The sequence below is a fragment of the Meriones unguiculatus genome, chromosome 3 (assembly GCF_030254825.1).
Source record: "Meriones unguiculatus strain TT.TT164.6M chromosome 3, Bangor_MerUng_6.1, whole genome shotgun sequence".
Classification (NCBI taxonomy): domain Eukaryota; kingdom Metazoa; phylum Chordata; class Mammalia; order Rodentia; family Muridae; genus Meriones; species Meriones unguiculatus.
Window position 1 is genome coordinate 171865493 of NC_083351.1, and position 16189 is coordinate 171881681.

Below are 16189 nucleotides of genomic sequence, written 5' to 3' on the forward strand. Positions count from 1 at the left end.
GAAGGAATAATGACAGAATCAGAAGAAAGGCAGAAAGGGCTGTGCAGCTGTGTCCTCCAAATTGAAACACACCCCTTACAGGAGGTTGGAAGGTTCATAGGACTGAAGACGATAACAAATGTATGAGATTTGGGTCATTGTAAATACAATCAAGTTAAGATGAGGTCATATTGAATCAGGATGGACCACAATCCATCTTAATACCCAAAGAATACCTTGACTACAGAGGCAGAGACTGGACTGATACATCTATAAATCATCTCATTTTATTGAGTCCAACAAAACCCAGTTCTAAGCACTGTCAGGAGAGAAAATAAATCATAGTCCAGTGTTTGCACCACAGAAGAAAATATTCTAAGGAAATCACAACCAAATATTAGAACAATGAAGATGAAGAAAAAAAACATCAAGTTAGATTAACCTTAGCAATGAAACATTGGCTTAACATTAGAAAATTTAAAATATTACTCACCACACTAAAGATTAACAGAACAATAAAAGCATGTCAATAGAGTAAAAAACAAGTATTTAATAAAGTTTATGGTAACAACTCTTAGCAAGCCAGAAATTCTTACTATAGTACAGAATAACCTTTAAAACCTCTAGCAAACACTGTACAAATCATAAAACACTAAAAAAATCATTTTAAGACAAGAGTACCTTCCATTTGCCCTCCAACTCATCATTGGCTAGATACCCTAATCAGTACTGTAAAGTGATATATAGGAAATGATAGCTAGATAGACAGATAGATATGATAGATGATAGGTAGATAGATGATAGGTAAATAGACACAGATAGATGATAAATAGATAGATGGATGGATAGATAGATGGATAGATAATAGATAAAATGTTTAAGAATCAAAAAGGAAAAAACTGCTTAAAATTATATATGACTGCATTAAGAATGGAAAATTGAACTGAGTACTATGACAAATACCTTTAATCACAGCACTCAAGAGGCAGAGGCAGACAGATACTACTGAGGTCGAGACCAACCTGGTCTACATAGTGAGATCCAGGCTACATGGTGAGCTCTTGTTTCAAAAATGAATGAATGAATAAATGAATGAACGAAAGAATGAATGAGTGAATAAATAAACCATTTGATGAGTAAGAGATTCTTAGCAGGGCTGAATAATATAAAATCAAAGCATGAGCATCTACTGTATTTCCATTAACTACTAACAAATAGATAGGAAATATCTAATATTTAATAATTTAATAATTTCCTGGGGAGATGGCTAGGTTACTAAAATGCCTGTCGTGCAAGCATGAGAACCTAAGATTCTAGTCTCAGCCTCCACACAGAATGGAGGAGGGCAGGCCAGGAGGCATAGCTGCCTAGGCTGGCAGTCCCAAACTGCAGAGCTGGACCCTGGAGCTTGCTGGCCAACTAGTCTAGCCAAACTGGTGAGCTGCAGGTTCAATGTGAGATAAATAATAAAGGTCGTGGAATATCATACACAAAATTCAGGAGGAAGGGGGCCTGGAGAGATGGCTCAGTGGTTGAGAGTGCTGGCTGCTATTCTAGAGGACCCGGGTTCAGTTCCCAGCACCAACATGGCAGCTCATGCAATCTGGACCTCCAGTTCTAGGTGATCTGACATTCGCACACAGACAATGCAGGCAAAACAGCAATGCACACAAAATAAAACAAATTAACCTTTTAAAATTTTCAGGAGGAAGGAAGTTTTGCTGGGGGTAAAGGAATGAGATTAGTAAGCCTTGTAGCTATGTCACCGCCAACTCTCACTCTTCTCTCTGGGAAACACATGCTCGTGTGCTGAGCTTTGTGAGAATGGGTTCTCTCTAGTTTACAAATATTAGGCTACAACACAAACTGTCTATAGAGCTCAAAATGTTAGTATCTCTCTACAAAGAGGCCTAGGGCTAAATGTTTTCCAGAGTTGGTTCCTTGGTGGCACAATGACATGACATCTTCAAGAGCTAGTATCCTCTCTAGTCTTCCACTTACTCTGCAATCCTCACTATTATCAACCAGTTCAGAGTTACTGAAGCCTCGAGACTCTGGAGTTAGGAATCAGCAAAGCGTGTATTGGTGAAGCCTTCTATTGAAATGCAAGAACCGTGGCTCAGGTTTAGATTAGTCTCACTTGGGTCACTGAGACTAGAGGTGATTTTATATGCCCAAGAACATAGGCTGTAAAGGGAAACTGATAAAACTGGGACTCTGGAAAGGGAGGAAAAAAAAATCTGCTACCAAATTTTCCTGAAGCATTACCCAGAGACCAGAGAAAGGTTGAAAGCCACAAAGAAAGCCAAATGTGATTCTGTTTGGGAAGATGGGAGAGTGTCGTAAAGGCCTTTCCAAAAATAGAAAATGAGAAAAAGAAGGCACAGTAGCCCAAAGCTACTTAACTGATTAGGACTCATTTGTTGTAGATGAAGTAAAAATTCATTTTCCCAAATGTCAATCTAATAAATATGAAAAAAAAAAACAACCCAACTCCTTCTTTCCCAATTACAAATATGCCTACAGGGGAATTCTAATTTTAAAGGGCCTCAGTGTGAACAATGCGACTAACTCCCTTGTGGTTATTTTTCTTACTTAGATTAACTCAGACTCAATATAACCCATACCATAATTCCTCTGTGTTGTGATTATTGCTTTTCTCAGAGAAAAAATTTACCACCAGTATCTAAGGTCATAGTTTTAACTACTGCTTTGGGATTTTTCCAAGGTATACAAAAAATAAATACCAAAAGACAGCAAATAAATAATTCAAAGATAAGTAACAGCCTGTGGTAAATATTTCAAAATATAGAATAGAAAAGGAGTTAATATTTATAATAAATAAAGAACTCCTACTAATAAAAAAAGAGAAGTAAAACCAACACAACCAAAAACTGAGTAACGGATAAAAACAGGACACTCATTCATGCAATTGTTAATTGTTTGTAATTTGATGTTATTTGCATCCTGGCTCCACACTTCTCAGGAATATGATCTGGAACAATCCATCTAACTTCTCAATGGCTCCATTTTCCCACCGATCATAAACAGTAACAACAGTCTTATTTCATAGGGGCTTTGTAAGTATCAAGGAAAAATGTGCATAAAGTACAAGGCAGAGCAAAAATGCCAGCTACTAGACAGTAGCCCAGCAGCTCCTAGTCCTGCTAAGTCGTGACCCGTGCTTCCCTGGCATGCTGGCCATGAGTTGATTTGTCTTCAGCTCCTTCTCTTCCTTTCCACTCAATGTCTCTCATCTGGAAGGAGAAGGCTCCGGGACCATTTCCTGTGTCTCCTGCAAGTTGTCACTACTGCCATAGACCTCATCATCACCTCCCTTCTCCCAGCTCTTCTGGAAAAAGCAAACCTATGCTTAAGCTTCCTTACTTTCTTATAGTCAGTTTCTCCCAATATCCCAGTTTACCCTGACTTAGAGTCCACAAACTTCATCAGAGCATTGGTGCTCATGGGCTTGGGCCTTTCCAGAGGGAAGCCTAGGGCTCCGCTCCAGATGAGCTGTGCCAGCACACCCAGTGCCCTCGACACTCCAAACAGCATCATGTAGTAATTCATCACTATTACATCATCATATCATAGTGCTGGAGCAGGACCTCACTGTGAGCTGCTGCCCTCCTGGTAAGGATTTTGGTAGATCTTTACTGCAACACAAGGTAGCTTTGCAATCAGGTCCATACCATCTTCATTAATCAACTCTCAGTACTAAAGTTCAGTTGATTCCCTCTGCGCATGCCCGGGCAAAGCTACTGTCACTATTGAGGGCTGAGATGGCTGCGCTGGGCTGAGACATGGGGTGCCGATTGGTAGGAAAGTTGTCCAGCGTGGTAACCACATGAGAAGGCATAGCTGCCCTCTTTGTCCATTCTTGTGAGAGCCAAGATACCTGTTGCTCTGTTGGGATCTGTCCAGTTACTAGCAGCTGAAATAGCCCTCAGGCAGGGGTTTTCCCCCACCCTCAGCCTTGGGTGGCCTAGTTTAGCATTCAGGGATATTATAGCCTTGAATCAGACACCCTCATCAGGATCAAGAACTGATGTTTCACATACAAGTCCTTTCAGCCTCAGAGGCCACCATACATCATGTCCACAGGGATTTGGCCCACCACTGTCTTCCCATGTTGCTGCCTGAAGTCTGGCCTGCTCCTTAGGTATTAGATTGGCCAGTACATCTTTCAGATTTTTGGAAGCACTGGCATGCCAGACAGCAAGGAAAAGGCATGAATTCTTGGCTCCCAAGAGCCGGACTGCCACAGTGAGTAGGCCACAGCGAGCAGATTTTGGGACCTGGCAGGAAGGGAGAAAAGGAAGAGCCCTACAGCTAGGACAGGATCGACCACAAAGGTTGAAAGGAGGCAGCTGAGAGGAAGGGTAGAGCAGCAAGACAATTCTGCGTGAATCAAATTAGTGGAGAGGAGAGACAGGTACCCCTATTCCTAATACCAATTTTAGTCTGGAAACAGTACAACATTTTGTTTCACAGAATGGGATTCAGTGACTAAGATCCAAGGATCTTCTTTTTGTGGTATATAGCTCAGATGCCTATCACCATCTGGTGAAAAGAAAGATGCCTGATTCTTTTCACCACTGTGAAAGAATCAGGAAAGAGTATACAGGCAATGTGTCTGGAAGATGAGCTGCAGAAAAGCAAGGCTGCTGCTTTTTTGCAAACAAACAGGATTTGCCGAATGCTACGAGTAATTGGTGAAATGGTAGATAATCTAGGTGTTCAGTCTCTTACACTTTATAAAATTGGCACTCATCAGCACTACCAAGTCTTGAGAAAAGAAGAGTAAAGGCGAAAGCATGGCGAAGTTTGCTTCCTATCAAACATATCAAAGATATGCCCAGTACATAGCTAAAAGTCATTGTTTGTGTTTCAGTGTGCACTGGAAAAAAGACTGTGAAATGGAGGCTGGGGCATGGCTCAGTGATAGAGCACCTGCCCAGCATGGGCAAGACCCTATGCTCCATCCTTGCACCACACGAAAGGAAAGACTGTGGGACAAATGGTACCATCTGATGCCAAATTCCCAACCCTATAGATTTACCTGGGGGGACTCACAAAAGCTTTAAAACATGTTCTATAATGGAAAAAAATCTGGAAATATCCTAAATGTCCATCCCTGGAGATGGACTAATATAATATATAACATTTATCTTATGGAACATGCATTCACAAGGATATATATGTATAATTATCTAAAGATATCTTCAAATATGTAATACTCCTATTTCATCTCTTTGTTTGCTTCAGTACTAGAGAGTACACAGAACCTCACACATACTAAGCAAGAGTTCTCTTGCTAATATGTAACCCCAGCCCTTCTCTTACTTTAAAAAAAGAAAAAGAAAGAAAAGAAAAGAAAACACAAAGCTTTGAGATAGTCTTTCACTAAATTGCCCAAGCTGACCTTTAACTATCAATCCCCTTTTCTCAACTGCCAGCGTAGCTGGGGTTATAGGCCTGCACCACCAGGCCCAACTCCAATAATGTCTTTCCAATGAACATGACTCTTCTGAACAGCTTAAGAGGAGACATAGACACATACATACAAACATGCACACACATATGCATGGTATGGCCAGACGTGATATGACCTACAGATCAGGTCTTCAGTCTCTTTATAACAGCATGGAGTCTCCAAGCCACTTGTGCTACACAAGAAACTGACTTTTATAAAGGACTCAAATAGATGAGATAGCTAAAGGTATAAATATAGATATAGAGATGTAGACATAGATATAAATATAGATATAGATGATGGTATAATGATATAGATATATGCATAAAAATTCTGAAAAAATAACTTTATCACTTTGGGAATAAGAGCTAGAGTTCAGAGATGGAAAAAAGGAAGCTGTATTTGTCTTTTATTAAGTACTAAAGTCTTTCTATGAATAAGTATGTTTTTCATGTGGTGAGGTGACAGATTTGCTCTTTTCTTTCTTAGTTCTACTGTTGTTGCTGCTACTCTTTAAGGTTTTTGTTGTTGTTCATTGTTTGAGTCAGGGTCTTACTGTGTTGTCTTCTTTACAGTTCCTAATCACAGGCATCTTGTTTGTTTTCCTTTTTTGAACATTTTTGTAAATCTAATATTTTAAAATAAACAAATAGTTCACAGTATTAAAAAGTCAGAAATCCAGACTGGGAATAGCAATGCACACCCAGCACTCAGGAGGCAAATGCAGTCTGAATGTGAATTCAAGGCCAGCCTGGTCTACATAGCAAGTTCCAGGCTAGCCAGAACTACATTTTGAGACTCTGTCAAAAAGAAAGGGGAGGAGCAGGGGCTTTCTCTCTCATGAACTCAGTGACAGGCTCTCTGATCACCTCCCTCTGAGGAGGGGGCAGCCTTACCCGGCCACAGAGGAAGACAATGCAGCTAGTCCTGATGAGCCCTGATAGGCTAGGGTCAGAAAAAAGGGAGGAAAACCTCATCTATCAGTGGACTAGCAGAGGGGTATAGGGGGAGAACAGGGAGGGAGGGTGGGATTGGGAGGAGATGAGGGAGGGGGTCACAGCCAGGGTACAAACTGAATAAATTGTAATAAATGATAATAATAAAAAATTAAGATAAAAAAAGAAAGTCATAAATTAAACAACAGCTTCTCAGAGCACAACAGTTCTCGTTCTGGAACCTTCTTAAGCACAGTGAGGATGCTGGCTGAGGCTTCACGCTCATCCGAGTCCTTCTGGGACACTGGCCACACCATGGTCCCTCAGCCTGTCAGCCAGGGAATGCAATTCTCACTATTTGAGCCTGTTAATAGGTCTGCTCCCAACAGTGCAGCTGAATTTCTCCAGAGCAAGGGATCCAAGAAAGAGCAAGGAAATAAGTAGAAAGTCATACTGACTTTCATGAAAGGGCTTTTGAAATTAATCACCACCCTCCTACTTTATTTCCAAATGGATGAGCCTAGTGGGACACAGTGACACATGCCTATATATGCCTATATATGAGGCAGAGGACTGTGAGTTCAAGGCCAGCCTAAGCTACAGAACAAGATCTTTTCTCCAAAAAGAAAAAAGAAAAAGAAAGAAAAAAGAAAAAGCAGAAAGAAAGAAATGAATATCCCTACATTCATGAGTTAGGTAACTCTTCCAAGGAGGAAGAATATCAGTGAAATCGCAGCTATTTTAAAACCACAACACAAGGGGACTATTTAGGAGCCAGCTATAGGAGAAAATGGAAGTCGGGTTCGATGTATGGAAAGAGATCTGTAGAAAGAACACTGGCCTTAAAGTAGAGATTGGGGCATTATTCCCTATCCACAGCTAGTGCTTGGTAAACATATGTTAAACTGCCAAATGTTATACAAATAACAACTTTTCTGAGCCACAGGCAGTAGACACATTACAGGCTCCCCCTTGAGTGGGACAACAAAGAGGAGAGCTCTTTGTCAAGTCAGCTTTTGAGGCAAGTGATACCTGGAAAAAGAACATGGGGCGGGAGGCATTGCCCAGCCTTTCCACGCAAGGCATTTCTGTTCAGGACCTGGGACAGCACTACAACTTTGGCTCCCTGTTCCAGCTCCGCCGCATCCCAGAGCCCTTGCCGCATCTCACTACAAATGTGAGGCAGAATAAGTACTTTTCTCTTTGTGGGTTGGTTGTCTCGGATAGTTTCTTATTGTTATGGGAAGCTAACTTATACACACCTTGCCACCGGCATGGTTTTGTAACATTTTCCCATCGTTTACGGGATCTATATGTATGGCTAGGCATGTTGCCTGCTGGGTGGCACTACACCAGGGGTCATGATGCCCAGCCTGCATACATAATCTCTCTTCTGCTTCATAAGCCCTAGGCCTGAGGTTTGTCATAGCCCAAGACTCCTAGAGCTAAGGTACTTATGATAGAAAAGAAGACTACTACTGATAAATTTCGAGGTTTCTAGTATATAGCAAAATATAGACAACATTCTCTGTGTTCTAGAACCAATTCAAGAACTTCTAGTTATCTAAGACAACAAATGCCTCTTGCTTAAACCACTATTAGTTAATCTATTAAAGCCAGAAAAAGAGAGATAGGGGAGGGAAGGAGAGAGGGGGAGGAAGGAAGGAAGGAAAAGAAAAGAAAATTCTTATCAGTGTATCAGCGATAGCTAGAGGATGATGGCATCTTAAAATTTCTTTTAAGCAAAGTAGTTCCATTAAAAATAATATTGTAGTTTCAGAAATACAATAAAGGAAGTGTCCTGGTTGATTTTCGCTCTGTTTTCTCAACTTGACACAAACTGGAGTTGTCTGGGAACAGGAACCTCAACTGAAAAAACCCCTCCCGTCACACTGCCTATATGCAAGCCTGTAGGACATTTTCCTCATAATGACTACTGTGGAGAGGGTCTGGCTCGCTGTGGGTGGTGCCACACGTAGCCAACGTGGCCCTGGGGTAAACCAGGGGGAGCAAACCCGGAAGCCTCTCTCCTCGTGGCCTGCTTCAGTCTCTGCCTCTGGGCTCCTGCCTTGACTTCCTCGATGATGGACTTTACCTGGAAGTGTAAGATGAAGTAAACCTTTTCCTCCCCAAGTTGATCTTGGTCATAGTGTGACAGTAAAAACTCTGACTAAGACAGAAAAAGAACATATTATGACACCAACAGTAAGGGAAGATAGTCACTAATTTAATGTTTCTGACCACAATGAAAGAAGAAAAAAATATACCGATTATTTCCAAAAAAGAAAAACCTTTTCCTGGCACTAATGTATCATGACAAATCTTCTCTGTGGCAGAGCTGATTTCACCAAGTCCTGCATCTGCTCCTGCCTCTGCCCAGCTCCTGTGCACCCCAGTGGGATCGTGGTACCATCAAGCTAAATGGTACCTTACTTTTGATCAGGTAGGGATGCCCTATCTTCACACCCTCTCTCCTCTGACACCTGAAACAATGGGTAGAGTTTCAAGAGAGAAGTGATTTGGATCTGAGTCATCAGCTGCTAGAGAAACAAGCAAGAGATCCATCCATGGCACACGGTGACATTAGAAAAGGAATGTTTGTTGTGTGAAACCATTGCAGTTTTCAGTTTCTCTGTCCACAGTATAGCTTGGACCACTTGCTGGACTACTACAGTCTCCAGGGAGGACTTAGACCCTACTAAGACGATTGACTCAAGAGAGTCATCCAAAGACAAGTGAGTAAGCTTGATTCTAAATTGGACACATCCTTTTACACACCTATGCTCTGTCCTTCTCCCAAACATAGACAGAAATACACACTACTGTTGGGAATCTTTTCTTGAGTCTTGTAGGTAACTTACTGAATAACTGGCAACTCTCAGAAAGTCTTATCCATGTCAACTCTATTTTAGTCCTTTTCTATTGTTCTTAAGAAACTAAAAAACAGAGAAGGGACACAGGATACAAAAGCAAGAGCCCAGGGCTGACTTTCCCATCAGCAAGTCAAGAAAAAGGAAAGGGGAGGCTCAATCTAGGGATTAGACAAAAGTTTCAACAAGTCAGTCCCAGAATAGAGTGCCTGCTCAAGGCAATCCCATCGATCTGTGTGCACGCAGCGAGACCCCGTTCTGGAGAGAGGTCCACAGGGCAGGGTTATGCCAGCTCCTGATCACCTCCTCAGCACCGGGCAGAGCCAGCCTCACCAGCCTCGCCACGCAACCCCACATCCTCCCTCCAGGGTCAGCATGAAGCCCAGGATAACTTTGGAAGCTCTCTTACTGTTTTAAATACGCACAGAGTTGTCTTCAAACGGAGAGGAAAGGTGAGGTTGCTGTTCTTCTCACGGCTGTTTTTACAATGAGACTAACCTGAAATCGCCTATTTGGTTTGAAGGCAGTACACCCGCACACCCGTTTCCTTTAGCAGTTTCTCACACTAACTAGATTGAACTTCAAATTTTTCAAGCCATACATTGAGTAAGAGCACCCTCCTCAGGCCACCAATAATACGTTGTTCATTAACAGTTCTAACTGTCCCTTGGCTTCCACAAAAGGAAAGCTATGCCAGCTTTCCAAAATCTTTCTCCAAAGCCATATCACCCAAATCACCATTTAATAAAGGCAAAATGTTTTATGTGACGGTAGAGAAAATACTAAGGTTTTAAATGTTCCTGTTTGAACCCCACGTCTGTGATCTTGGGCACATTTCTTAGCCTCTTTTTAGTCATCTTTAGGATGGGGTGACCTTTAGGTCTCCCTTTTCAGAATCAGAGCATTTTAAAGGTCACTTTTTACTACATCTCACTTGGTGGGGAGAGTTGTGTTCACGCCACGATGCCCGCTTGGGCGCCAGAGAACAACCTGTGGAGTTGGTTCTCTCCTTCCAGCACGTGGGTCCTGGGATTTGAACTCAGACCATCAGGCTTAGTGGCAGATGCCTTTACCCATGGAGCCTTTTTGCTTTCCTCTCAAATAATTTTAAAGTGCTTTAAGGTAAAATATAAAGCAATAATCAAGTATTGTGTTAAAAAAAATGTGTTTTGAAATGACTATGAATCACTTCATTTGCTCAGACTCTGAGGGGGCAGCGAGAAAGACATCCAGAGGGAAACAGAAAAGACCTCCATTATTTCTGCACAGGATCTCATTTATCCCAGTCAGGCTCAAATGCACTATAGAAGGATTACCTTCTGATCCTTCTGTCTCCATCTCCTGAGTGCTAAAACTATAGCCATGCACTGCTGCTCAAGCCCAGGCTCGTGCATACTAGGCAAGCATTCTACCAACCAGACTGCATCCCCAGTCTCACATTTTTAAAAGCAAGCAAAAACTGTAAATATGAAAAAAGAACGCTGTTTTGCAAAGGATCTTGCTATTCATAAAGGTGTGTGCTTCAAACTCATCAATATTTCAGCTCTGTGTCAGTAAGCTCTCTATTACTGTGATGAAAATGCCTAAGATCAGAGTAAGAGAAAGCATTTATTTTGGTCTGTAGTTTCAGAGGTTTATAGTTCATAGTCTCATGACCCAATACCTTTGGGATTACCATAAGACAGCACATCAAGGCAAGCGTATATGGTAAATTATGCCTGTTCAGGTCATGGTAATGTGGGGGGGTGAGACCCAGATTCTAGTGTGTGCTTGAAGGGTCTTAACTTTCTCTGGATACACTCCACTCTTTTAAATTAAAATATAATTACATCTTTTTTGCCTCCAACCCTTGCCATGTAGCCCTCCTGGCTGGCTCTCTCTCTCTCTCTCTCTCTCTCTCTCTCTCTCTCTCTCTCTCTGTCTCTCTCGCTCTCTAACTCATGGCCTCTATTTCTTTAGTTGTTGTTACATACATTTTTTTCCTAAACATATAAATACAACCTGCCCAACCCACTTGATGTTACTTATATGTATATGACTTGAGGGCTGATCATTCTGTGTTGGATAACCAACTTGTGGGCTCTTCCCTGGGGAAGGTTACCTCCCCCAGCTCTCAGCATTGCTTAATCGCCTGCAGTTCTGTGTCCTGAGGCCCCAAGCCTATTGGTGTCTTCCTCGTCCAGGCCCTGCTTAGGCAGCCGTGTCGATGAGACTTCATGATGTTTGTGGGAGACAGTCTCACAGGACACTTCCTGTTCCTTTGGCCCTTATGGTTTCTCCATCCCCTCTTATCTAGGCTCCCTGAGCTGTGGGTTCAGGAATTATACTGCAGATGCGTCAGCTGGAGCCGGGCACCACACAGTCACCTGTTCTCTGAATTTTGATGAGTGTGGTTTTCTGTAATAGTCTCCGTCAAGGAAACATTTCTTTGATGAGGAGTAAGACTATACTTATCTGTTGGTATAAGATTAAATATTTAAGCCAGGTGGGCTAGCGTATGCCTTTAATCCCAGCATTTGGGAAGGCAGAGGCAGACAGATCTCTGTGATTTTGAGGCCAGTCTGGTCCAGAAAACAAGCTCAGGATAGCCAAGGCTACACAGAGAAGCCCTGTCTTTAAAAACCAAAAATGAAAAAAAAGAGAAAGAAAGAAAGAAAGAAAGAAAGAAAGAAAGAAAGAAAGAAAGAAAGAAAGAAAGAAAAGAAAAGAAAGAATGCTGGTTTAGCAATTGGTTTCCCAAAGTGAGGGGAACAAGGACTATTTCTAACAGGAACTCAATAACTGGCTCTTTGGCCTCCCCACCCCCCAAGGGAGGAGCAGTCCTGTTAGGCCACAGAAGAGGGCTTTGCAGCCAGACCTGAAGATACCTGATAAAGCAGGATCAGATGAATGGGGAAGAGGTCCTCCCCAATCAGTGGACTTGGAAAGGGGCACGGTGGAGATGAGGGACGGAGGAAGGGACTGGGAGGGAATGAGGGAGCGGGACACGGCTGGGATACAGAGTTAATAAAATGTAACTGATAAGAAAAAAAATAAAATTAAAAAAAATAATAATGCTGGTTTAGTAAAGTAGTTGCTGCAGGTTCTCCTCCAAGATTTGTGAATTCACTGCCCTGGATCGTTGGCTAGCTTTCTAGCACCTCACACAGATTTCCTTTTGTTGAGTGTGTTAGTTACAGTTCTATTGCTGTGATGAAATGCCAGGACCCAGCCAACTTTAATACGTGGATCTTTGAGAGATACTGTCCCAAAACATAGCAAGCTCCTTATCAAAGCTTTGTTGCCTGTTTATTTTCCAAGGAGAGACAGAAAGGATATGGATTCAGAAGGGGGGAGGAGGTAGGAAGGATATGGGAGGAGTCGGGAGAGGGTAAACCATAATCAGAATATACTGGATTGTGAGGGTTTTAATAAAAATAGCCCCCATCGGCTTGTAGAAAGTGGCACTACTAGGAGGGGTGGCCTTGTTGGAGGAAGTGTGTCACTGTCAGAGTTGGCTTTGAGGTCTCCTGTGCTCAAGCTAGGCCTGGTGTGGCATTCACTCTAGCTATCTGCGGATCAAGGTGTAGAACTCCCAGCTCCTTCTCCAACACTACGTCTGCCTGAATGCTGCATGCATCCCTCCATGATAATGGACTAAACCTCTGAAACTATAAACCAGCCCAAATTAAATGTCTTCCTTTATAAGAGTCACCGTGGTCATGGTGTCTCCTCACAGCAATAAAGCACTGACTGACACACTGTCCAAGCGCTACAAAACACACATTCTTCTCAACAGTTCATGGAACTTTCCCTAAAGCAGGTAATATAACAGGACATAAAGAAAGCCTTAACAAATACATGAAATCATTTCTTCTATTCAAAAAAGCATCAAACAGATCCCTCATCATGGTCAAGTTGGATTCACTCCATCAAAGCAGGGATAGCTCAGCATGCACAAATCAATAAGTGCCATGCATCACACAGATGGAGCCAAGGACACAAACTCCATTCTTATTCAACCCGGTGCTTGACGTCTCAGCTGCAGCCACGAGAGAAGCAAACAGATGAGAGAGAAACAGGAAAGAAGCAAAAGTATACATATTTATAGATGTCATTTCATGAATGTTATTTTTAGAATAAGAGGACATGCAGTTAGAAAGGGTGGATCTGAGAGGAATAAAGAGGAAGAGGAGGGATGAGTGGGATCAAATACATTACGTGAAAATTTCAGAGAAAATAAATACTATATCAAAATTTAAAAAATGAGAACTACATCTGCCATATGACTTAGCTATACAGATCCTGAGTGTTCAGGCAAAGAGCTGCAAGTGAACACCGCACAGAGATGCCTGCACACCAAAATTTATTGCCTCACTCCTCACAGTAGCCATTTTACGGAACAAAATGGGGTATCTAACAGCAGAGAAATGGGTAAAGAAAATGCAGTTTACATTACACAATACATTCTTTTTTTAATTCTTTGAAAATTTCATGCATATGTCATTTCATAAAAATAATATATACATATACGGCAAGAAAATAGAAGTAAACCAAGCATGTCCAACCTTTTGACATAGCAACCAGGCCTTGTCATCTACAGAATCCATGCTCAAGAACCATGCACATCATTTACAAAAGAAAAGACAAAAAGTCTCATGTTTTAAGTAAGTTTACAGTGTTGTGATGGGCTGAATTTATAGCTGTCCTCAGCTGCGTGCAGCACGCATGCATGACCCAGGACACACACACAGGTTGGGCACACTTGGCAGGGAACAAAGGAGATTATAAGTGAGAGAAAAGGTAGGAAAGAAAGTATGGGTGGGATATGCTTAGCATAAATGCATATTCATGTGACGCTGTCCCTATGAAACAATTACAATGAGCATGTACAAGAGACCTGAAAATAATATTTTTTATTTTATTTAAGGGCTTAAAAGTCTACATCATTCATTTTTCTCCTGTAACTCTGACTGAACCACTCAGGGTTTCAAACATGAAACTGCTGGAGGAATTTTAAGCAAGAAAAGATTTTATATGAGAATTGTGTTCTTATTGGAGCAAAGTCTAAGTGGGCATCCAAAAGTCTAGTTGACTTTACAGATCTAGTAAATCTACAGACTGAGAAGTGGTTGTTCATGGTAGAGGAGACACCGCGGAGGTGGAGAGAGGTTTTATAGAGTGAACAATTTTACTGGAGCAAGGCCTTACCCATTCATTAATGAACTGTCTACTACAAAAGAATTCTGAGGGCTTACAACAGGCTATATTATTCAAAACCTACAATCGGTTCTCTCTGGCCCTTCAGAAGAAGTTTGCCAACACAGCTTTAATTCAGAGGGGCAACGTCGAACTGCCAGAAATAGACATGAAGCCTTCACTTTGGCTCAAAGAAGTACTCAGGCATGAAATTGGGGAGGGCAAGTCCTTGACCACCCCACATCCCAGGGCTTGATCGTTTGCTTGTCTGTTTCCAAAGACATTGTTATCAAAGAGGGCATTCAAGCAAAAATGTTTGAGGGTCTTGAACTGAAGAAGCAGTATCAGGTTTTGGGAAGAGCCTCAGTTGTGTGCACGCCTCTCCCGGTCAGAACTGCCCTGATAGGTGACTGTGAATATCAGTAACAAAAGTAATACACAGTTTTCTGCTCATGTGCTATGCTCTATTGCAGAAATTGACAGACACAAATGCCTAAAAACAGATTATTCTGGATATAAAAGTAAAAGGGAAATGCATGTTTATTATCTATAATTTTCTAGGCCCCACATAAATTGTCCTATTAATTCTCCACAATTACACTCTGAGATACATTATTATTATTATTATTATTATTATTATTATTATTATTATTATTATTTTATTACCTCAAGAGATAAGCTGTATTAAAGAATCTTTTTCTAAGATGGGCATGATGGTACATGACTTCAGCCCAGTGCCCAGAGGCAGGAGGACATGAGTTCACCAGCCTGATTTACATACTGAGCTCTAGGACAGCTAGGACCACACAGAAAAAAACCCTCTCTCAAAATAACAAAAACTAGGAGACTAGAGAGTGGCTCAGAGGCTTAGAGCACTGGCTGTTCTTCCACAGGATTCAATTCCCAGCACCCACATGGCAGCTCACAACTGTCTGTAACCCCAGTTCCAGGTGATCCAGCACCCTCACATAGACCACGCAGGAAAAACACCAACACACATAAAAATAAATCAATTTTAAACAGAAAGAAAGAAACTCCCTTTAAAAAGAAGAGAGAGAGAGAAAGAGAGAGAGAGAGAAAGGAAGGAAGGAAGGAAGGAAGGAAGGAAGGAAGGAAGAAAGAAAGAAAGAAAGAAAGAGAGAAAGAAAGAGAGAAAGAAACCAAAAAGTGCCAGGAGCCCTGTCTGTCTCCACAGGAACGAGGATATAGGTACCACCACCACACCTGGCTTTCAAAGCGAGTGCTTCGATCTGAACTCAGATCCCCAGAATTCCACAAGAAGCGCTTGACCCACCATGCCATTTCCCAGTTGTCCCTTGGTTTTTATGTTTTCCGCTCTGGGATTTCTATGTGTTATCTTCTTATTTTTGGTTTATCAAGATAGGGTTTCTCTGTGTAGTCCTGACTGTCCTGGGCTCACTTTGTAGACCAGGCTGGCCTTGAACTGACAGCGATCCACCTTCCTCTGCCTCCCTGAGTGCTGGAATTAAAGATGTGTGCCGCCACTCCTGGCTGTGTTTTTTTATATACTGTTTTGTAATATCCTCTATTTGGTGAGATGTCATAGCACATTAGCCCTCTGCACATGGCTTGTTTTTGCTAGATGTATTTTAAAGTGGAGTGTTTTTCTAGTAAACCCAACATCTGTGGTGTCGTAAGAATGGCTCCTATTGCTTGTTTCTCCTCCTTTAAATGGAAAATATGCTATTGTTTCTATTTCTTTTGTTTTTCCCCCAAAAAAAAACTAG

The 16189-nt window shown here is 41.7% G+C and overlaps 1 pseudogene; it reads right to left on the minus strand.

The window, feature by feature from the left end:
• Positions 1-3591: 3591 nt before the first annotated feature.
• LOC110557665 (citrate synthase, mitochondrial-like) lies at positions 3592-6710 on the minus strand (annotated as a pseudogene).
• Positions 6711-16189: the final 9479 nt, after the last annotated feature.